The sequence below is a fragment of the Delphinapterus leucas genome, chromosome 19 (assembly GCF_059928025.1).
Source record: "Delphinapterus leucas isolate spDelLeu-1000000601 "Yukka" chromosome 19, BTC_Dleu_Yukka2, whole genome shotgun sequence".
Taxonomy (NCBI): domain Eukaryota; kingdom Metazoa; phylum Chordata; class Mammalia; order Artiodactyla; family Monodontidae; genus Delphinapterus; species Delphinapterus leucas.
In genome coordinates this window covers 65,599,049-65,621,957 of record NC_143147.1, presented here as the reverse complement: position 1 = coordinate 65,621,957, position 22,909 = coordinate 65,599,049, and the positions used below count along the sequence as shown (strand labels likewise).

The following is a 22,909-nucleotide window of genomic DNA, read 5'->3' as shown; positions in this document are numbered from 1 at the left end:
TTTCTATGTCTGCACTGTCATCTTTTTAAATTTATTATTATTTATTTATTTTTGCTGTGTGGGGTCTTCGTTTCTGTGCGAGGGCTTTCTCTAGTTGTGGCAAGCGGGGGCCACTCTTCATCGCGGTGCGCGGGCCTCTCACTGTCGTGGCCTCTCTTGTTACGGAGCACAGCCTCCAGACGCGCAGACTCAGTAGTTGTGGCTCACGGGCCTAGTTGCTCCGCGGCATGTGGGATCTTCCCAGACCAGGGCTCGAACCCGTGTCCCCTGCATTAGCAGGCAGATTCTCAACCACTGCGCCACCAGGGAAGCCCACTGTCATCTTTTTTAAATCACCAACAACACTTCACTCAGCTTACTCTTCACACCATAGCCCCTAAGTTTTGTTTCTTCTGGGGTTTGTGATTCACACATTCGAGGGTCCTGGCTGCCATAAATCCTTTCTATAACAAGGTGGAATGAGGCATAATATAAACAGACAAATACACACGACAGGTGAAATAAAACGAGCTCCCCAAGCAAGGCTCTGTTTTCACAAGTGGGGTCCACTTGGAAAAGGGAGGAGGGACGGGGGCATGGAGAGGTGCTGGGCCTGCCCCCTGCTCTCTGGGCCCTCCCACCCCTGTTGGGTACTGACCCATTCAACAACCTGGCGGGTTCTCTCCTTAAGGGACTTAAGAACACACGGCCTCTGCAAACACTTGGGGCCTGGGGGCCTGAAACTCAGCGTCTGTTTCTGAAAAAATAGCATGAACATCACCTGCAGGATTTCCAAACCTCAGACCCCGTTTCCTGTTCTCTTATTTTAAAATAGCAAAGCTTTATCTTCTTTTCTGACTCTGAGTGGACTTTATTCCAATCAGCATGAAGCCTATAACTTTTGTTCTGGGTGCCCACACTCACCCTCCCTGTTTAATAATTAGTCATCTAGAACAGGGATGGGCAAACTTGCTGTACAGGGCCAGATAGTAAATATTTTCAGCTTCGTGGGCCGTATGGTTTTTATCACAACTACCCAACTCTGCCTCGGCAGTGTGACAGCAGCCACAGGCAATGTGCGAGCAAACGGGCATGGCTAGTTTCCAACCAAGCTTTATGTAAGAACACTGAAATTTAAATTTCATATCATTTTCACGTGGCAGAAAATGTTACTTTTTAAAAGAAAACCTTTAGTGTGAAAATGATTCTTAGCTCATGACCTATACAAAAACAGGTGGCAGGTTGGTTTTGGCCAGAGGGCTATAGTTTGCCAACCCCTGTCTGGTCTAAAATCAAATATTTAAAGGGAAACCCTCTGTGAGTTCTTTCTTTTGAAAAGAAATGGAAGGATAATAAGAGCTAACATTTATTGAGCACTTACTACATGGAAGAACTCAACGTGGAAATCTTCTTTTTATTCTCATCGTAATACTCGTCGTAACACTCAAGGTAGGTAAATATTATCTCTGTTTTGTAGATGGGGGAATCGAGGGTTATGAGAAAACAGTGGACACGTCAAGTTCACACAGCAAGGATTTGAACCCAAGCACTGGGACTGCAGACAGAGACACAAGGGCACACGTGTTCAGCATCCTTGGACAACATCATAAGAAGGAGATGATGAGCAGCAGCCACCTGTCTCACTCGGGCGTCATGTGACTAGTTCAGGAAAACCTCGCATCCCAGGCCCCACTGAGGGGGGACACCCATCTCCTTCCTGCACCAATTCCTTCTCAAACATTCTCCCAAGTGAAACAGAGCTCAAAGAGACTCCAAGAATAGCTAGCTTTTGGGTGAGGGAAGAGGGTGGTACATTTGACAAACTGTGAAGTACTGTCTTGCAGGGCGGCTCACAGAAAGTAGAGCAGTGAAGGGGCAAGTTCACTTGGGGCAGAGACGTGAACCTCAGGTCATTAGTGCCAGCTCTGGTGGGTGAACTGGCTCACTGGCTCCCGAGGTTCCACCCCCCGGCTCCCCAGAAGTAGGGTTCTGCCCACTCACAGCCCCCCACGAGAGGCCTCTGCCTTTCAGCCACTCGGGTCTCCCGAATCTTCCGTTTCTGCCTCTCTTCCCACGGCTGGCCTCCTCCTTCTAGGCTGGATGCAAAAACGCTCTGGTGTTTCTGCCGCCACCCAGACAGAAGGGGGGCAGGGAAGAGAGCTGGGTGGCTGCTTTCCATTCCTTTTAGGCTCACTGCCCAATTTCTTTTCCATCCCGGGCACCACAGCGCATCTGGGTAGAAGATCATCCCTTGGCTGCTCTGGTCTCACCACACCCCGTGGAAAGCCATGGATCCTGGATATAAACCTACCAGAGCGAGAGAAAGCTTCTGCTGGAGCACCACTCTGCCCATCGGACACACACGCGTCTTTCCCGATCCTCAGGGCTTCTGGAAAAGGAGGCCCGACCCACCGGCCTCGGCACTCCGAGGGGCCGAGCAGGCAGGAGGCAAAGCTTCTCATTATGTAAAACACTTGGCTTTTTCCTCTTTCTCTGCATCCTGCTAGCAATTTTGTATCCGGTTTGGGAATTCCAGGAACATCTGCCATTGTCTTCTGCCCACAACCACACTGGTGCGAGCGGAGCCCCAGGGCGTGATCGTGTTCCTACCTGCCAGTTGCCCTGTCATTAGCCGTGAACTGTGCAGGGAAACGTACAAAACCGCGGCCGGCAACCACACCTGCAGAATTCCACCTCGCTGCCTCATCCCGCTCAGACCCAAGGCACAAAGACCAAGTCCCTTTCCTGCAGGGAGAATCGCAGGGCGCAGAGGGCCTGTTTGAACAGCCGACATCCTCTAACCAAACAGACGGCACCTTGTCAACAATGCACTAGCCCGGCATCTCCTTTCGTGTTAGCTTTTGAGTGGCAAGGTCAGGGGAGGCCGGGAGGAAACAGGCGAGGTGCAGCTGAGTTCAAGAAGAAGCACCAAATGCACCTTATCTACGAAACAGAAACAGACTCACAGACATAGAGAACAGACTTGTGGTGGCCAAGGGGGAGCGGGGGAGGGAGAGGGAAGGAGTGGGAGTTTGGGGTTAGTAGGTGCAAACTATTACATACAGGATGCATAAACAAGGTCCTACTGTGTAGCACAGGGAACTCTATTCAATATCCTGTGATAAACCAGGATGGAGAGGACTATGAAAAAGAATGTAGATATGTGCAAAAAAAAAAAAGACCAGCTTGGGTTAGTTCTATTTCAAGCAATGCAGATGGCCTCTGTTCAGGTCAGACAGTGACTCTTGGGATAGAAGCACCCAAAATGCAAGGAACAGTCATCTCTGGAGCCAGCGGCTTCTTCCTGCCTCTCTGGACTTCAATCTGTAAGACGGGGTGAAACCAGAGCCTACCACAGCTTAACGAACTAGATTTTGGTGCATTTGATGCGTTTACAAGGCCGCACAGGCCACAGCCCACATTGAACGGACAGTTACGATCAGTTATTATGATAGGTCTGCATCCCCATTGTAAACCCTGTCTTTCCGCCCCCACCCGCACCCTCCTGGCTCCCTTCTGTGTCCCCTATGTCTCACCTGCCTCTACCCAGCTTATCACTGCCATGTTCTCCAGGGTCCCATCCTCACCCTCCCCTCCCCCTCATCTCCCAGACCCCCCGCTATGGGTCCACCCCAGGGCTACATCTTTCCTGGGTGTGGGTGCACATCCCCCGTCTCCCCAGTGTCCCGTGGCACAGGGAGGTTGACCATCCCTGGGCTCCGCTCCACCCTCCCCTCCATCCCATGTGCTTTCTTTGTTCATGTGTTTATTTCCCACCATCAGGCATTCGTTCAGCTCCAAAGGGAACTAGACGCCACGCATACATTCATCCCTAGGATCTGGTATTATCTGATGCAGAGAAGGAAGCCAATAAATGTTTAAATAAATAAAGCACTACCTCTGGCCTCTCTTCCTAATTTCAAATTCCCATCTCCAGCAGCCAAGAAGACATCTTCCCATGAACAACACCCAAACAATTCCAGAAACTCATTGTAACCCCTCCTGCGTTATCCGTCTCGGCTTACGCATGACACCCAGTTAGGACAAGAGAGACACCCAACAGGCTCAAATTAAATAATTAGGGAAATAGGACCCGCCTATTAGGTTAGACTTGGGCTTAGACTTGTGACATCACCTTGGATGCATCCCGCTCTTAACCCCACAAGCATTCAGTCCCCACGCGGTCAATTTCGCCCCCCAACGTCGCCTGCTTCATCACCCCCTTCTCTCCACCACTGCTGAGATCCTGCGCAGACCCTTGGGCCTCCCATCTACCTTCTACCCCTTGCCCACCTGCCTTCTCTCCCTCCCTAGCCTGCTGCCAGGTCGAGCCAAGCCCTAGCTCAGAAGCCTTCTAAGTTCTGCGAACTCCCAGGCCTGCGCTTTAAGACCCTCCCTCTTTCTTACCCCACCCACTATCTTCTCCGCTCTAGCTCTCCAGCCCTACCGGGTCCTAGGAAGCCCTGCCCAGATCCACTTCTGGCCCCAGGGCTCAAAGCATGCTTCCACCTGAAATGGCCATCTTTCCGCCCCCACTCCAGCTCTGCCATGAAAGCCGAAGACCCTTCGAGGCCTCCTGAAGGCTTTTATTCCTCTCTGACAACCCTCTGCATCTCCCCTAGACACTCCTGCCTGGCACGTTCTCCCACCGAAGGCGCCCAGACGCTAAGCCTGCACTCACACACTCTACCTGTGTTATGCTGTCTGCCACCCCCTTGAAGATAGGAACCAGATCGCACCCTTCTAGAAGGGCCTAGAAGAAACGCTTTGCACATGGCAGCCACTCATACATTAGGAGTGTATATGTAGTAAGAGGACACATAAAGGTACTTTTCCTTCTTTCATGCAATGACCACTGGGATAAGCTCTGTACAGTGGGCATCAGGGTTCACATTTGCTCCCACCAGGTAGGACTCACACTTCCAGAGGCTTCTCCGTGGAGGCCTTAGGGAACAGTGGTAAACCCCGACACGCCCTTCCAGGCTCTCCAACTCCCATCAGCTCCTGCATTCAACCATTCAGGATATTTGACCCTCAGGTACGATTTTGTTTACACCAAGGGATAAGCGGCTACAACTTTTTTAACTACTAATGTACTTCTGAAACAAGAGAAGAGTGAGGCCCAGAGAGGGGAGGTGACTTGCCCAAAGTCACACAGCTACCGGGAGGCAGATCTACCTCCAAATCGGCCAATGGACCTGTACTTGCCAAATAAGTCTACTTTCCAGAGAGCGGTCCTGCAGCTTACTGCAGGGAAGCACACGCGCGTACCCCAAGGGCATCACCTGGTGGGTAACTCAAGGCTTCTGCTAAGGCAGAGAGGTCTCAAACTCAGTCGTCTTCAGGGACCAGGTGGAAAACAGAAGTGAGTGAAGCTGGCTGAGTGTAAAACTGAACGAAGAGGTGACGGGAACTGTGACAAACCCGAGGACGTGGCACTTTGCAGCTCCCGGAGTCTGTAGCCAAAGAAGAAGATTGGCTCTGTCCTCAGTTACCTTTACTTTGTCAAGGAGAGCCAGAGATCCAGAATTATATGAAAGACCCACAACTGAAGTACTGGCAACTAACGCAAGCCATTTTAGCACAAGGTCTATGCACAAAATAAACACACCCGTACCCAGATCTCTGGGGCCCTTTGTTGGTGAATCCCACCCCTGAGAAATGCCTTTCTGGTTGAAAGATCAGTTAACAAGACAAAGAGAAGCAAGGTCAGGGATCCAGAGGTTATAATGAACGTCTGAAAGAAGCCTTCCGGTACAAAATATAACTTCTAAAAGTGAGTCAATTTCAAACAGCCTACAGAAATCCCATCCTTGTATCCGCCATGCCCATGCGGCAGCTCGGGATATAGGGTGTTCCAGGGAGAACAGACAGTAGAAACAAACCAGCCATGTTTTTCTAATAAACCTCTTAAAATGCTCTCCTTAAGTAACCGCGGCTCTGATTTTAGAGTAAGAATGACAACAATAAATTAAAGCAAGAAGCCCCAGCGGCTTCCAGCTGGAGGCTGCTCTCTGATGGAGCATCTGAAAATTCAGATGGACGTAAGTAGGAGAAATGACCCTAGTTATCAGGGCCAGCCCATCTCCCACTTCCCTCCGCATCCCGCCCCTAAAACACAATGATTTACAGAGACTTGGGGAGGGACCTTTCGCTTCCCCTCTGCAGAATTTATTTCTCTTTAATGGGCTGCCATGCCTCCCCTTCTTTCTAATCTCTTCCTCTCCCTGCCGGCTTGCCCTCTCCTGCCTCTGCTCTCTCTGCTCTTCCAAGGGACAGTCAGTGGGGCAAGGTGGCAACATGCTACTGGCTGAACAAAATGGTTAAAGGGACAAGCTACAGGAGAGGAAGTGGCCTCCGGCTGCAGGGGCTGGCCTGGCAGATGTGGGTTTCCCTAGGCCCCCACCTGGCTTTTATTGGGGAAGGAAACTTATTAAAGTGAACAATCCAGCCTATGGCAAAAAATCGGAATGTAGCAGACAGTGTTGGCCACAGTGCGGGGGATGGGAGATTCAATCCCTTTAAGGGGGACACAAATGATTTATGCTCCTTGCACACGGCTCCAGGACTAATGGAGACCAGGATCTGTAATTATACAACCACTGCAATTACTCCAAATCCCTACCCTTTCTTGCTCTCACCCAGTTCTTGTCTTTTCCAATAAGCGATTGCTCTGAACCCTGGAAGCCAGAGGTTAGAAAGTGATAGAAGGTCTTAGAAGTTACATACCTGCTGGTGAAGGTTCCTATCTTGGACTGTAAGAAGCTCTCCTCTGGGGGAGAGCTGAAAAAAATCCCCAGTCCAAGTAATAAGCCACCTGTCTGTCATACGTTACAAAGCTCCTTCTTTAATATTAGTTCCTTAGATCTCTGCAACTCTGCTAGGTCAGTGTGACTCTACTTTGTGAATGAGGAACTGAGGCTCATAGAGCTTAGATGACTTGCCCCAGGTCACAGAGCCAGCTAGTGACAGATCTTCTTAGCCCAAGTCTAGAATGACTCCTACTTAAGTACTCCTACCAAAGTTGTTTGGGAGCAGGCAAAAAAAAAAGAAAAAGAAAAAAAAAAATATATATATATATGTATGTATAACAGCGAAACAGGCAAAGATTAAAAGTTAAAAGAAAAGATCTAAAGGCCCATCTCAGGTGACACTAGGACAGAAACAGTCAAGCAGGCATCCTGCTAATTCACATTTTTCTTTTCAACAACAGGAGAGGATTTTCCTCCCCTCAGCATCCCAGAATTATGTGCTCTCTCTTCCCTTCAGGCCCCAAATGCCTTTTAATCTTCGCAAGAGCTCTACAAGGAGGGCCGTGGGGCAGGAGATTGTCAGGGATGATGGACTCCAGATCACCCATAACTTCGTCGGAAACCTGCACAAGCCCCCTAGAGGCCAAGTAACCCAGACGGCTCCTCTGAGAGGAGTTTTCTCTGGGTGGAGCTAAAGCAAAGTCAAGGTTAGGCTGTGGTCTTCAGGCCCCAGACCCCCCATATTCTGGGGACAGAGTCCTTGCGTTTCCACACCTGGACGTAGGCTATCTCCACCCTGGTAGCCAGAAAGACACCTGGGGCTACTTGACGGAGTCGGCTGGAAGTGAAATGCATATTTATGAAGAGTTGTGAGAATCTCCCAGTTCCACTGATGGTCTATATGAAGATAGACTCGAGATCAGGTGGCCAGGCACAAAGGCTCCATCCAATGTGAGTAAACGTCAAGGCCAATCCATACCACAGGCTTGCTAGACCAGTAGATCTTCTTTCTTTTCTTTCTTTTTTTTTTTTTTTTTTTTTTGCTTTGTTCTCTTTCCCTACAGGGACTTCCATGCCAAGGTTTCTGGCTGGCTCTGACCCTCCTAAGAGCAATGGGGAAGGCTGAGTGTTCACTTTTGCCTACCCTATGCAAAGTAACCTCCTTAGGACATCAGGAAAGGCTGGTCCATTATTCTAGCTTCAGAGATGCAAGTAATGGGTCCCCAGCTGGACTTGACTGGGGTTCTGCTCATAGAGGGGAAGGCTTTGGAGAAAAAGAAAGGGGACCCTTACCAGGAAAGCACACCCTCTCTTAGAAAATTAGGAAGTTGTGACCTTTAGTCTGTGGGTCACTCAGCTCTCATTACCTCCTGGCTACCCTCCTCCCTCAGACACCACCTGGATCCAGATCTTATTCTCAGCTGGCTGCCCACGAAGCCCCAGCAGTGTTAACTGATCAACAAGGTAGTAATTTAGTCATATATATGCCTAAGTGTAGCCAACCCCTCGCAGGGCCTTCTGCAGGTCAAAAGAAGATTCTTTTTAGGCGAAAAGTCTCTAAAATTCAAAGGAAAGGTGCTCTGACACAGGGTTTCTCACCCTTAGGCACTCCTAATCTTTTTGGTTGGATAATTCTTTATTGAGGGGGGCTACCTTGTACACTGTAGGGTGTTTAATTAGCAGCATCTAAACTGGCCTCTACCCCCTAGACACCAGTAGCACCTCCTCTCCCCACTAAGTCGTGGCATCAAAAATGTCTCCAAACATTGCCATTCATCCCCTGGGGAGGCAAGATCGCCCCTGATTGAGAACCACTGATCTGATGGTAGAGGAGGGGGGTAGAGGGGAGAACGAGAGGACCCATTTCTGAGGCCCCATCCAATTGCATCACCCGGGCAGCTGCTTAACCAGGCCTGCCCATAAAACTCTGACCATAGGGCATTTTGGAAACCTCAAGGTGATACCAGCAGAGGGAATGACATGGCCTTCTACATCAGAAGCAAAAGCCCAAGCAAAGTCATATTTCCAGAGTCCTCAATCCTTGGCAGTGGCAAGAGAGAGAGAGACTGTGGACGTGACAGCTAAACGCAAACATTTTTGAGAAACCAAGCGCGGCTTCTCAACTCCTTGCCTTTTAAAGGACATGACTCGTCTCTTGATAGTTTTGCTTTCGGCACCTTCTTCGTCCACCATCATCATTGCTCCTCTCTCCCTTCATCTCTTCTAAGGAAAAGTCTTGTGATGTTTCTTATTGGTAGAGGAGGAAAGAGGGACCCAAGTCGGTTTTTATTGACCTGGACAGGTGTCTGTCGGGCCCCTGAAATTCCTCTGGAAGCTGGAGTCAAGCTAGGACCCTGATGAAGATGCCGAGAAAACAGCAGAGGAGAAGGGCGGGAGGCAGGCCCCTGATTAATTGAGAAAACGCAACCGTGCCACGTTTGAATAAGATTGCCCAGTGGAATGCAGGGCCCTTTTTTGTGTGCTCATTCGTTTGAAACAAAAGCGAATAGAGTGGACGACAAAGGGGTCAGGGGGAGGAGACACCGGTAGCCAATGGATTCCTGCGAACAGACACTGTTGAGGAAATGGAAGTGCTACGGTGACAGGCAGTCAAGAGCATTTGCGGATGAAAACTGTCCACCTAAGTCCTTAAGCTCATGTTTTATTCCTGCCTCTGATGAATAGTTTTCCCCCAAAATTTAATCACTTAAACTTCCTCTCTAGGCCAACACTGTCCAGAACAGAAGCCACTAGCCAATAATCACTGGAAATGTGACAAGTCCAAATTGAAATGTGCTGCTAAGTGTAAAATACACACCGGATTTCCTAGACTTTTTGTATGGAAAAAAGTAGACTATCTCACTAATAGATTTTTTTTTTTTTTTTTTTTTTTTTTTTTTTTTTTGCGGTACGCGGGCCTCTCACTGTTGTGTCCTCTCCCGTTGCGGAGCACAGGCTCCGGACGCGCAGGCTCAGCGGCCATGGCTCACGGGCCCAGCCGTTCCGCGGCATGTGGGATCTTCCCGGACCGGGGCACGAACCCGTGGTCCCCTGCATCGGCAGGCGGACTCTCAACCACTGCGCCACCAGGGAAGCCCCTAATAGATTTTTTTATATTGACTTCATGTTGAAATAAGGATTATATAAAATATATTATTAAAATTGATTTTGTCTGCTTCCTTTGTCTTTTTTTAAATGCGATTACTAGAAAATTTAAAATTTCATACGTGGCTTGAGTTTTATTTCTGTGGGACAGCGCTGCTCTAGGTTAATAGTTCTCAGCTGATGCGTTCTCCCTCTTCTTCTACCTCTTCCCCTTCCTTGCAGACCTACCTCAGATTATCTGGATCCTTTTAAAGAGTATATCAATCTTCACTCGTTGGCCAAAAACAAAGTGTCTCCTGTACATAGAGCACTAAGTTGGCATCTGTGTGGGATACCAAAAGGAATCCGAGTCTTGCATAGAGGATCACGGCTCTGAAGGACCTGATACAGCCAACAGCCCTCATTTCAGAAGTGAGATTGAGACAGCTGGCCCCAGGGGGGTCCACCAACACACAGACTACAAATGGTCTCCCCTCCCAGGCCCGGCCGCCATGTTGGATTGATTCCATCTAAGCAGCTGGCGAAGCTTAGCTTCCCCTTCAACACAGAAGTGACTTTTCTGGTTCTGTTTATCTTCCTGGTGACACTAACCCTGCCACCTGCTGTCCCTCTATATATCACAGCTTTCTTTTTCCCTTCCCTGGTTAACACGAGGACTGTACATCTTCCACAGAAGAACCTGTTTTGGGTTCATCCAAGCCAGCTCCTTCCCTGGTCGAGGGCTTTGGTTGGTCAAGTCGGGGCAAGTCCAAAAAGAGAGCAATGGGAGATGGTTAAGAAAGGGCATTCATCATCCCAACCCACGGCATGGCCTTGGAAGAATAGTTTTCATCTAAAAAGTCCAAGTTCAGAACGTCAGTGACCAGTACCGTAACTGGAACAGGGGTTCTCAGTTGGGAGCAATTTTGACCCTACCAGGTGGCAACTGGTAACATTTGAAGACATTTTTGGTTTTCAGAACTGGGGTTGGGGAACATTACTGGGTATAGGTCAAGGGATGCCACTGAACATCCTACAATGCACAGGTTGGTGCCCCACAAAAACGGCCCCAAAAGTCCACAGTGCTGAGGTTGAGAAACTCTGACCTGGAATCTGGAGGCGACCAGCATCCTGCAACAACCACCACCAAGCAGGACCTTGCTCTAATCTCTGGCATCAACAAACATCCATCCTCCCCCAACACCACCTTTCAACAAACACTCCTGGGCATGGATCCAGGAAAACCTGAAGGATCAGGGCAAGAAGAACAACTGCGAGAAGAAAAACAGTACAAACATGATTAAATAAATTAGGTCGGCTAATTACCAAGTGCCTAACTTTGCACCTGGAGCAACAGCTGGTGTTACACCGAATTGAGCAAACATCATCTCCAATCCGGGCAGGCTCTGGGCACACTGACTTGCTTCTCCCTGCCTTCTTCTGGCAAAAGACTTGGCTGAGAAAAGACTAGGCAATACAGTCTTAGAGCAGAGGGCCCGCCCTCTGGAGGTGGGTTCCACGCCACAGCTGCCCCAGATGCACCTGCACACCCCACCGAGGACATGCCCAGAAGGGACGATTGCTCAATGCAGTAAAAGCTCCTCTTGGGCTGAGGTCCCAGCTTCCCAAGCTGCTGACTTTTGCAACTTAGCCAGTCTCCTGCCACCATGAGTATTGTTTGACTTTTGCTTGGGCAATATCCAAACAGAATGTGACTGCCCCTCTCTCAGCCTGTTTGAACCGCTTCTCTATTCTGTTCCTCTGGGCCGAATTGTATTTCCTTAATTTCTCAATTCTGGAAGACCTGCTATTTATTCTATGAGGCATCCCCATGAAGACCACAGCCCTGTGATGCTCCCCCTGGGCAGCGTGGTCTAACTAGGAGCTGCTGAGCTGGGTAGACTCCCTGCGCTACCCAGTGGCTCCGCGTGACAGCCGTGCGGCTACCAAACACTGCCGCATCATACATCGCCCCAGTGCCCATGCTGCTTCCTCCCTGTCACCACTGAAGTGAATCACGACCATGGGGACGCAGGTAGAGCGGCAGAACTCCGCTCAGGGGCCACATTTCATTGTGATTTAAAACCTGCTGTCAAAGTGATTTTCCCAGATTGCACACTTTACAGGGTTGAATAGCGGCCCCCAAAAGATACGTCCACATCCTAACCCTCGGAATCTGAGACTATGTCCTTATTTGGGAAAAGGGTCTTTGCAGGTGAAATTAAGGATCTCAAGATGAGGTCCTCCTGATTACCCAGGTAGGGACTAAATCCAATGACAGGTGTCCTTACGAGAGACAGAAGAGAAGACAGACACACAGAGGAGATGGCCATGTGAAGATGGAGACAGAGATTGAGGCGTGCCCCCACAAGCCAAGGAAAGCTTACAACCACCAGATGCTGGAAGAGGCGAAGAAGGCTGCTTCCCTAGAGCCTTCAGAAGGAGCCCAGCCCTGGTGACACCTTGATTTTGGACTTCTGGTCTCCAGAACTACGGTAGCAATTTGTTCCGACAGCCCTAGGAAACTAAACTAAGACACACGTTCAACCCCACTCCTACCTAATCAACAATGTTGCCCATGTATATGGCTTGCTTAGCATAAACCATGGAACTCTGGGCTTGAGTTGTGTGTTCATTAATTCACTTTTATTAGACATCTATCCTAATCTCACCTCCTGGAGAGTTTCCATAATAACTCCATCAAAAATGGTCTTTACTCAGCCCTCACATACCCCTCTGCAGCCTCTGGTCCTGCTTCCAGTGTTTTCATACCCCTTATTGCTCCCCAGCATTACGTATTTATGTGTATACTTGAAAAGCACCTGTCTGCACCATTTGAATATATGCTCCTTAAGGGCAGGGGCTAGTTCTGCTTACTTACTGCTAAAACTCCAGTAAGGAGAATGCCTAGCACATAGTAGGTTCTTAAAAATATTTGGTTGGATGAATAGAGTCACAATCCTTATCTTCAAAAGCAGAGAATCTAGAACATTCTACCGTCTTCTAATTCTAGAGCATTTTTACAAATAAAAAAGTCTTCCGACACCCTCCCTTCGGGTTACCGAGATCTTTTATACATATCACAGTAGCTCCATGGGTTAGAAGTACATCAAGATTTGTCTTTGGAAAAAATGGGAATTTTCTCTGAAGGGAAATTCCTGTGCTCCTGGTGGCTAAAGTACATTGCCTAAAATGCCCCTAAGTTTTTAGCAAATGACCAGTTTTTTTGCATCTCCCATTTCTAGCACTTTCTTTAAGAAATACAGGTTCAGATGCACCGTGAGTGATGATTTAGGGAAGAGACGGGGACTCAACACACAGAGGCCACCCTGGTCAACAGACTGATGCTCCCCTGAGCAGCCAGGGGCTCGTAGTGGATGGTTGCCTGTAACGTTCCTGCACACCTGAGGACATTCGTGACACTGAAGTTACAAAGAGAAGATCCAGTTGGACCTCTTCTTTAGGAATTCTAGACCCAAGAGCTCTCCATGTAAAGGAATTATACCTTTGGTCAAAAGGTGGTTGCATTTCTAGCTCAGCCCAGATAACAGCCAACAGGACCCAGATAACTGGCCATAGAGAAAGCTCCGGTCTTTCTGGAAGGCATAAATTCACTCTTTCTAGCCTTTAGGTCTGCTAGTAACATCACAGAGCTTTTTTTAAGGCAGGATAATAAGTAAACAGAAGTCTTCACGGGTTCTATGCAGAGGGGCATTAATAGGAGGAAAAGCTTGGAGTAAAGGAGAATTTGAAAGCTTTAAAGAACCTTTGACCTTCCAGAGAAAGCCAAAAATATTATTTGCACTTCGTCTGCATTCAGCTGGAAGGCTTACAAAAACTGGGCAGGATAGTGGTACCCTGTCCTAAGCTTTCCATCAAAAGTGGTCTTTCCACCATATTGTTTCCCCGGCCCAAGGACCATGCTGGGAAAGGAAGTCCACCCTTAAGAGACAGAGAAAAAGAATAAAGTGATCTTCATGTAACAGAATTTAAAAGTTCATTAAAATGGTTTCAAATTTATATTGCAATCAACTTTTTTTTTTCAGTTTCTTTTTTTTAAATTTTATATCAGAGTACAGTTGATTTAAAATGTTGTGTTAGTTTTGGACGTCCCTGGTGGCGCAGTGGTTAAGAATCCGCCTGCCAGTGCAGGGCACATGGGTTCCATCCCTGGTCCAGGAAGATCCCACACACCACGGAGCAACTAAGCCCGTGTGCCACAACTACTGAGCCTGCGCTCTAGAGCCCGCGAGCCACAACTACTGAGCCCGCATGCCACAACTACTGAAGCCTGTGTGCCTAGAGCCCATCCTCTGCAACAAGAGAAGCCACTGCAATGAGAAGCCCATGCACAGCAACAAAGAGTAGCCCTCGTTCGTCACAACTAGAGAAAGCCCGCGCACAGCAATGAAGACTCAACACAGCCAAAAATTAAATTAGTTAATTTAAAAAAAAAGAAATCAAAAAGGGGAATAGAAAAAAATTTTTTTAATGTTGTGTTAGTTTCAGGTGTACAGCAAAGTGATTTAGTTACACATATACATATATCTATTCGTTTTCAGATTCTTTTCCCATATAGGTTATTACAAAGTACTGAGTTCCCTGTGCTATACAGTAGGTCCTTGTTGGTTATCTATTTTATATATAGTAGTGTGTATATGTTAATACCAGCCTCCTAATTTATGCCCCACCCCACCTTTCCCCTTTGGTAACTCTAAATTTGTTTTCTAAGTCTGTGAGTCCGTTTTCTGTTTTATAAATAAGTTCACTTGTATCCTTTCTTTAGATTCCACATATAAGTCATATCATATGACATTTGTCTTTCCCTGTCTGACTTACTTCACTTAGTATGATAATCTCTAGATCCATCCATGTTGCTGCAAATGACATTATTTCATTCTTTTTTATGGCTGAGTAATATTCCATTGTATTATACATGCCACATCTTCTTTATCCATTCATCTGTTGATGGACACATAGCCACCAACTTTTTAAAAACTACCACTCGTCGAATTTTGGGGAAATATGAGGGAAGAATATTCACAATTACCTAAAAAGGCTATGAATATAGTTCTCCTTTTTTGTAGTATATATAAAGATGAAGCTGGATCTTCAGATACTTCACAGCAACATACATCTCTATAGACTGAATGCAGAAGCAGATATGAGAATCCAGCCACATGCTATGAAGGCAGACAAAGTAGAGCTTAGCAAATACAGAAAAAAAAAAAATGGGGCTTCCCTGGTGGCGCAGTGGTTGAGAGTCCGCCTGCCGATGCAGGGGACGCGGGTTCGTGCCCCGGTCCGGGAAGATCCCACATGCCGCGGAGCGGCTGGGCCCGTGAGCCATGGCCGCTGAGCCTGCGCGTCCGGAGCCTGTGCTTTGCAACGGGAGAGGCCACAACAGTGAGAGGCCCGCGTACCGCAAAAAAAAAAAAAAAGCCACTCTTCTCAATTTTTTTTTGTTTTGGAAAATACAACTATCTTTCATAAAACAATATTATAAGGTTAAAATGCAGTGGGTTTATTATTATTTCTAAATAAATAATTTCTAAGAATTTCTCGGTTTTCATTTCTGACGCAGTCAATACCATAATTGTGACCAACATAAAAAAGCTCTTTGGGGCTCTCAGTAATTTAAGACTATAAAAGAGTCCTGAGACTAAGAACCACCACTACAGAAGAATACTTGACAATTTTGCTAAATAGGGAAAAAAACAGATTGTAAGAGATTATGGTAAATGTCCGTGATCTTATTTTCTTCTCTGGGTTTTTTCCCTAGTTCCAATGTTCTACGAATACACAGTGCATATTGTATTTAATGTTCTACAGATACAGCAATAGGTGAATCAGTAGATAAATGCTTTAAAAATTATTTCAGGCCTTCTCCCCTCTGGGCCTCTCTAGTGAAGTCCTAGATGATGTCTGGTACATAATAGTAGGCTGTCAGCAGTTCTTCCAAACGGCCTGGAAGAGTTTTTCACACAAGGCCAATGACTAGTTGGCCTAGTATTATCGTGTTTTAGGGAGGTCTGTCTGCTTTAGAACAAAAAACAAAACAAATAAATAAAAAAATACAGGTGTATCTCATACACCAAAGCAGCATTTAACCAACTCCTGTATTTAATACTGTTTTCCACAATGCAAAGAACAATATTTATTTGTTTGTTTGTTTGTTTTTTGCGGTACGCGGGCCTCTCACTGTTGTGGCCTCTCCCGTTGTGGAGCATAGGCTCCGGACGTGCAGGCTCAGCGGCCATGGCTCACGGGCCCAGCCGCTCCGCGGCATGTGGGATCTTCCCGGACCGGGGCACGAACCCGTGTCCCCTGCATCGGCAGGCGGACTCTCAACCACTGCGCCACTAGGGAAGCCCCAAAGAACAATATTTAGAATGTATCTTCGACTTAGGTCCAGAATTAACAATTCTGAAAACAAAATCTATTTTCTTCTGGGAAGTGGGAGAGTTATCAAATACTCAAAACAACAACAGCAGCAATATATGATACTTGCGATTCAAACTTTTTTAAAAAAAAGCTATGAGAGACAGCGGGAAAGTCATAAAACTAAACCCAGGCCGGCTGGGGCTGGGCGAGGGCTCAACTTTGAAAAGAAGGTTGAGGATTGAAGCTTGGATTTGTTTGCTCCCTGTGAACAGGGAAAATAAGCCTAAAGAGCGACGTTCACATATCACTCGAAGATGCTGAGGAAAGAATAACTGAAAACAAAAACCAAACCCGCCTGGTCTTTGGTCACCTGGCTCTTCCTGGGTGGCCCTGAGCAACCAACTCTGAGATTTCTGATTCTGCAGTCACAGAAAGAAGGTCATGGGCGTTCCCAGAGGAGCAGGGAGAGCCCGAGAGCTGAAGACCAAGGTGGCTGGTTCTACAAATTTCTGGAATGGGCGCCTTGGATTTCAGAAGCTCCAGAGACTCGGGCTGGTCCAGAGAAGGAGGTGCCCCCAAACTCCGTTCTCTCCTGCATGGAGAGCCACCAGGTGACTAGGTTTGAAAACCATTCCTGTTGACACGCAAGCAGGCCGGGCATCCAGTGTTGTTTCCCCGAAGGCCCAGCATCGCAGCCCCTGAGGCTATTTCCTCATGAGCCCCAGGGCACACAGACCCCTTCTGAGGTTTTCCACACCACCTCTCCAGGCGGCTCTGGCAGGTCCACAGGGCTCCCTGGGGCTGCATAATTAGTGGGCTCCAGACCGCCAAGCCTAGTATGCTGTGGTTCCCATCCCAAACACAGCCTCCAGCCCCCTCCCTGCCCCTCCTCGCCCTCGGTGGGTCCCCACAAGGCAGCTCTGGGGCTGCCACCACCCGCCACCCTCAAGGACGCTTTCTAATCCGCTGGCACACGCAGAGCCAGTGGACATAATGCCGCCGTCACCACCTCGGAGCCAAACTCAGTCTCACCCCATTTGGAGGCTAAGCTCTGGTGGGAGTAAGGAAAATGCAGAGCGCTAAAACGGATACTGATCTCTCCCCGAGATCCAGTCCTGCCATCTCACTCCATCCTTCTCCCCCACCACCACCCCCCGCCCCGCAAAATCACAAATTCCACTATCGGAAGGCAAGGTCTTAAGAGGTCATTGAGTCCATCCTCAAAATAAATGTGAAATGTCTCTCTCTAAAGGGCTGATTCCACGGCCACCCCCCCTTCTAGATGTACATGGGCTGTGAATGCACGGTCACGGCCATGCATTTGACCGGTAACATTAAACGCACGACAAAACACGATCTGTAACTGTCTCCAGGCCAACCGGGTCCCTCCCCTGGGCCACATGGACACCCTACTCCCCACCCAAGCATTCGCGATGCTCTCTTCAAATCAGCCTGGAAAAGGCAAAAGAGAACACACCACTTGATGAGTTTTCCCATTTGCAAGAGCAGGGACCTGAGAAGCATACGCTCTCCTTGCGCTCTACAGTTTACCTTCAGCTTCAGCAAGCGAAAGGAGTTTTTTAAATATAATAAAAAAAAAAGTTATATGAGTTTAATTAGATGCACTTATTAAAAGGGTGAAATACTTGGAGAGGCTGTTTTTGCGCTAGAGGCACGTTTTCCAGCGTGCTGTAGAGCGTCTGCATCCGTCCGCTCTAGGCAATTTTTAATACACAAATAAATCCGCACCTGACGTGCTGACAGATTATTATGCAGTGTGGCAGCCAACAAAAGTAAACACAGGGGCACGTTTTAACCTCTTGCAGTCTCAGAGCTTTCCCTGCTGGGCCCAGCTCAGGTGGATTGGTCTGCTGGCAAAGCCTTTACTTCCAGTGAGCATCTTCCTGTCCTGGGGCCTGTCCTGTCCCTACAAACAGGGGGCTCCTCTCCCATCAGGCTGCCCGGAGTGTGGCATGAGCCAGGGGACAGGAGGTGACCAAGAGAGGGGACAGAGAGGAAGATGGGCAACACGTGGTGCACCCTGTCTTCCTTCCATCCTGTTTATACTACGGCCATGAGCTCCACGGGCTTCTGCACAGCGGGCCGGTCAGCAAGCTGCCAGGACCATCCTTCCAGCCGGCAGAGCTGGCTCTGCAGATGGCGAGCCCGGCCAGGTGTTTCTCCCAGCTTTGCCCAAAGTGCAAGCGTCAGGACAGTTACTAGAGAGCTAAAGGGGCATCAGGCTGTAGTATATTATCTCCAAATACATTTTACCTCCAAACCCTCCAGGGTCCGGCTCACTAACCCACTTATTGTTACCACTAATTTAACAGCCATTGATGCTTCACCACGGTTATTTCCCTCAACAACCTTATTATCCTCCATGTACAGCAGAGGAAACTGATGCTTAGAAAGAGTAGGTGACTTTGCCCAAGAAATCCGTAACATGAGCCCCAAAAGCACAAATACAAAGACGCGATCACATCAAGCTGTAACAACACCCTGCAGACGTATTTCAGATTATGACTCTGCTGGAGAAACAGTCTTACTTTTTCTCTGTGGATAATACTGAGAACACATTAATTTATTTTTAAAACAACAAGAAACTCTGGGCACAATGAAATGTCATCCAATAAACAAAAAACAATTCCTGCAGTGGGTGGAAGGCTGTACCAGGTGCCCTTCAAGTATCCTGCCAACACATCTCTTTGCAGAGCTGACTGCTCTGACTCTGGGACCCACCCCTGGCCCTAGGATTTCGGGGAGAAGCTTTGGTACAAGCTTCCCATTTAGCAAGTATCTTCATTTCCATCCTGCCCCTTCAAGGCACTTGGATTGAATGCCCCCTTCCACGCTGCTTGAGAACTCTGGGATTGTGGTAAAGGAGAAAAGACTTCTCTTTGTGGTCACGCTTTCCCTCTGGTCTAGGAAGGACCAGCAAGATGTGGATCGTCACACTGAAAGCTTCTGCCGCCGGAAGCTGAGAGATCCGGTTGGCTGTTACCAGGCAGATCATCTCGCTTGTGGACGTCTGTCGATCTCCTGAGTTTGGGGAATGCCCCCGCGGGCCTGCCACCTGCTACTGAAGCTGAAAATGTCTAGTCCTTCTTTCTGCAGTTTCCCTTGCATGTAGGGAGAGACCAGTGGGCTGGGGTCCCCCAGTCAGTCCCACCCATGCCTGACTTTGAGCCTGGAGCAGTAATACAAAGCAACGTAAGTCCTGAGAAATCCTCTCTGGAGAGGATGCGGTAACAGCAGCGGCAGAAAGGATGGACTGCTTGGAAAGGCAGCGGCTCTAGTTCAGCCTCCTGCACGCAGCATCAGTGGTGTAGGCTGTGATGGAAGTGCCCAGTGATTAGAAGCGATGTCGTCATCAGACCAACTTGACAGCATTGGAGACATGTTCCTGGCCGCAGAGCCTCCAGACCTGGTTCCCCCACCCTCCTGCAGATGGTGAGCTAATGCAATCTGCTTTTAATGAATCTTTTTCCAGCTTAAATTAGCCAGGGGTGATTTCTGTTGCTTGCAAACAAGAACTCTGATGGATATAGGATTCTGTACAAAAATCCTGGCATGGGTACTTGGAAATTATAACGCTGAACCTCTTAGGTTGGGTTTTTGTGTTTTTTGCCTTTATGAATTTTAACTTTGTATTGCAATAAAATATACAACAGAAAAATGCACATTTCATGAGAGTACAGCTCATTGAATTTCGCAAAGTAAACATATCCGTGTAACTAGTACTTCAGATCAAGACACAAGATCATTACCATTACTCCTGGAAGCCCTTCTTGGCAGCACCACCAACCAAGGGCAACCACTATCCTGAGACTTCTAACACCTTAGATTAGCTTTGCCTGTTTTTGAACTTTATGTAACTATAGTAATACACTACATAGTCTTTCTCCGGTCTGTGCATCACCTCTGTATACCTTTCACTCAACATTATGCTCAGGAGATGCATCCACGCTGTAGCTGTAGCTCACTCAGTGTTGACTGCTGTATAGTATTCCAGCGAATGAATCGACCACAGTCTTATTTATTCATTCTACTGTGGACAGGCATTTGGGTGCTTTCTAATTTGGGGGCTATTTCAAAAAGGGCTGCTATGCACTACCTACAATAGCCAAGACATGGAAACAACCTAAATGTCCATCGACAGATGAATGGATAAAGAAGATGTGGTATATTTATACAATGGAATATTACTCAGCCATAAAGACGAATGAAATAATGCCATTTGCAGCAACATGGATGGACCTAGAGATGATCATACTGAGTGAAGTTAAGTCCGACAGAGAAAGACAAATGTCATATGATATCACGTACATGTGGAATCTAAAATACAACACAAATGAACATACCTACGAAACAGAAACAGCCTCACAGACACAGAGGACAGACTTGTGGTTGTCAAGGGGGAAGGAGGGGGTGGGGGAGGGATGGGTTGGGAGTTTGAGATTAGCAGATGTAAACTATTACATATAGGATGGATAAACAACAAGGTCCTATCGTACAGCACAGGGAACTATATTCAATACACTGGGATAAACCGTAATGGAAAAGAATATGAAAAAGAATGTATCTATATGTATTACTGAATCACCTTGCTGTACAGCAGAAATTAACACAACATTGTAAATCAACTATACTTCAATAAAAAATTTTTTTAAAAGGGCTGCAATGAGCATTCTAGTAACATCTTTGCGCGCAATGTGAACATACTTTTGTTGGGTATACGTTGATGTTCATAAAGTATATATACGTTGAACTTTAGTGAATGCTGCCCAACAGTTTTTCAAAATGGTCCTGTCCATTAGAATGACTTTAACTGAACTCCCAGAACAATGTTTACCCCTAAGATATACGACACTGGGGAAGAATGAGAAAAGTGAGGAGAGCCATGTTAAAAATTCATGTGGGGACATTTTCCCCCCTCTTAAATGGTTCCACGGCAGACGTATTCAGAAGCCCTGGTATTTGGCACTTTGCCACTGGCTTGACCCGGGTGAAATGATTGCTGACAGGTCACCGTGAAAGTCAAGGGCACAGCTGGAACGAGACATCTGAACTCTTGGCCTTTTGACCCAGCAGCAGAGATTCACACATTCTTGGCGGTACCACTGGCCCCAAGAAACCGGCAGCTAAGTCTCTGCACCTCACATAGCATCACCTCCTTGCCCAGCATCCAAGAGGAGGTTAGCATGCGGACTGAATGCTCTCGGGGCCAGCAGTAACTGAAATCAGGCCGCCGTGAGGGCCAGGCATGATGGAGGTCGGGGCAGGAGTCGTGGGGACTTGAATACGTTGAGAGCCAATGTCCAGTCTTAAGGTGACAGCATTACTCAGCTCACTGATTTTTGCCATCTGGGAAAGAAAAGCCCACTGCTGCCAGATTTTCTGACCTTTCAAGAGAAGCTGGAAAATGGGACTTTTAAATGAGATATTGCAATTGGCAATATTGGTGACTAACTTTAAGAAACCCATAAAAAAAATGAAATAATGTCACTTGCAGCAACATGGATGGACCTAGAGATGATCATACTGAGTGAAGTAAGTCAGACAGAGAAGGACAAATATCTGATATCACTTATATGTGGAACCTAAGTATGATACAACCATAATGGAAAGGAAGAGATTTTAAAAAGAATGTATATATATGTATAACCGAATCACTTTGCTGTACAGCAGAAATTAACACATCGTAAATCAACTGAACTTCAATTAAAAAAATAAATAAAATATGATACAATGAACTTGTTTACAGAACAGAAATAGACTCACAGACATAGAAAACAAACTTATCGTTACCAAAGGGCAAAGATAAGGGGAGGGATAAATTAGGAATTTGGGATTAACAGGTACACACTACTTCACATAGAACAGATAAACAACAAGGACCTACTGTATAGCACAAGAAACTACATTCGATATCTTGTAATAACCTATAATGGAAAAGAACCTGAAAAAGAATATAGATATATGTATACGTATAACTGAATCACTTTGCTGTACCCTTGAAGTTAACACGTTATAAATTACTCCAATAAAAAATTATCTTTTTAAGGGGCTTCCCTGGTGGCGCAGTGGTTGAGAGTCCGCCTGCCGATGCAGGGGACGTGGGTTCGTGCCCCGGTCCGGGAAGATCCCACATGCCGCGGAGCGGCTGGGCCCGTGAGCCATGGCTGCTGAGCCTGCGCGTCCGGAGCCTGCGCTCCGCAACGGGAGAGGCCACAACAGCGAGAGGCCTGCGTACAGCAAAACAGAAAAAAAATTATTTTTTTAAAAAGAAAGACACCGAACACTGTCAGCCCAACAAAACACACCTATGGATCAGAGCTGGCCCAAGACCCACGGGTTGACTGTCTTCGACTCAGATGGACTCAGCACCGTACACTCGCCAGAAGACGTCTTCTATGACCTGAATGGAAAGAACTGACTGTGAGCTCCGGGGAGCAGAGACAAGAACCAAGTTCCTTCTCTCTTCTGTAGATGGACTCCCTCCTTACCGAGGACCCTTTTTGTCACCCTGATTAAGTCACCATTAAACTTAAAGCCCTAAACATCGTGAACGCCTTGGACAAGGTGCCTCACACCTGAAGGAGAACAGCTCTTCCTGCCCTTTGCTCTCCGTCTGGCAAGGCTGTGTCATGTAATTATTGGGGTCGCTGCCTCCGCCCCCAGCCCTCACTTGGCAGGATCCAAAGGAA

At 47.5% G+C, this 22,909-nt stretch overlaps 1 long non-coding RNA gene across 8 annotated transcripts in view; it reads right to left on the bottom strand.

The window, feature by feature from the left end:
* The window catches only part of LOC111182888 (uncharacterized), a 109,443-nt gene that overhangs the window by 63,266 nt on the left and 23,268 nt on the right, over positions 1–22,909 (bottom strand). For 2 of the 8 annotated variants that reach the window (XR_016389070.1, XR_016389071.1), the window contains exon 2: positions 2,291–22,620. The exons of 1 other annotated variant lie outside the window; for it this stretch is intronic. This is a non-coding gene — a long non-coding RNA (uncharacterized LOC111182888). Of the gene's footprint in view, positions 1–2,290 lie in introns of all 8 variants that reach the window. 5 more of the 8 variants (XR_016389068.1, XR_016389073.1, XR_016389069.1 and 2 more) reach the window with 3 other exon arrangements.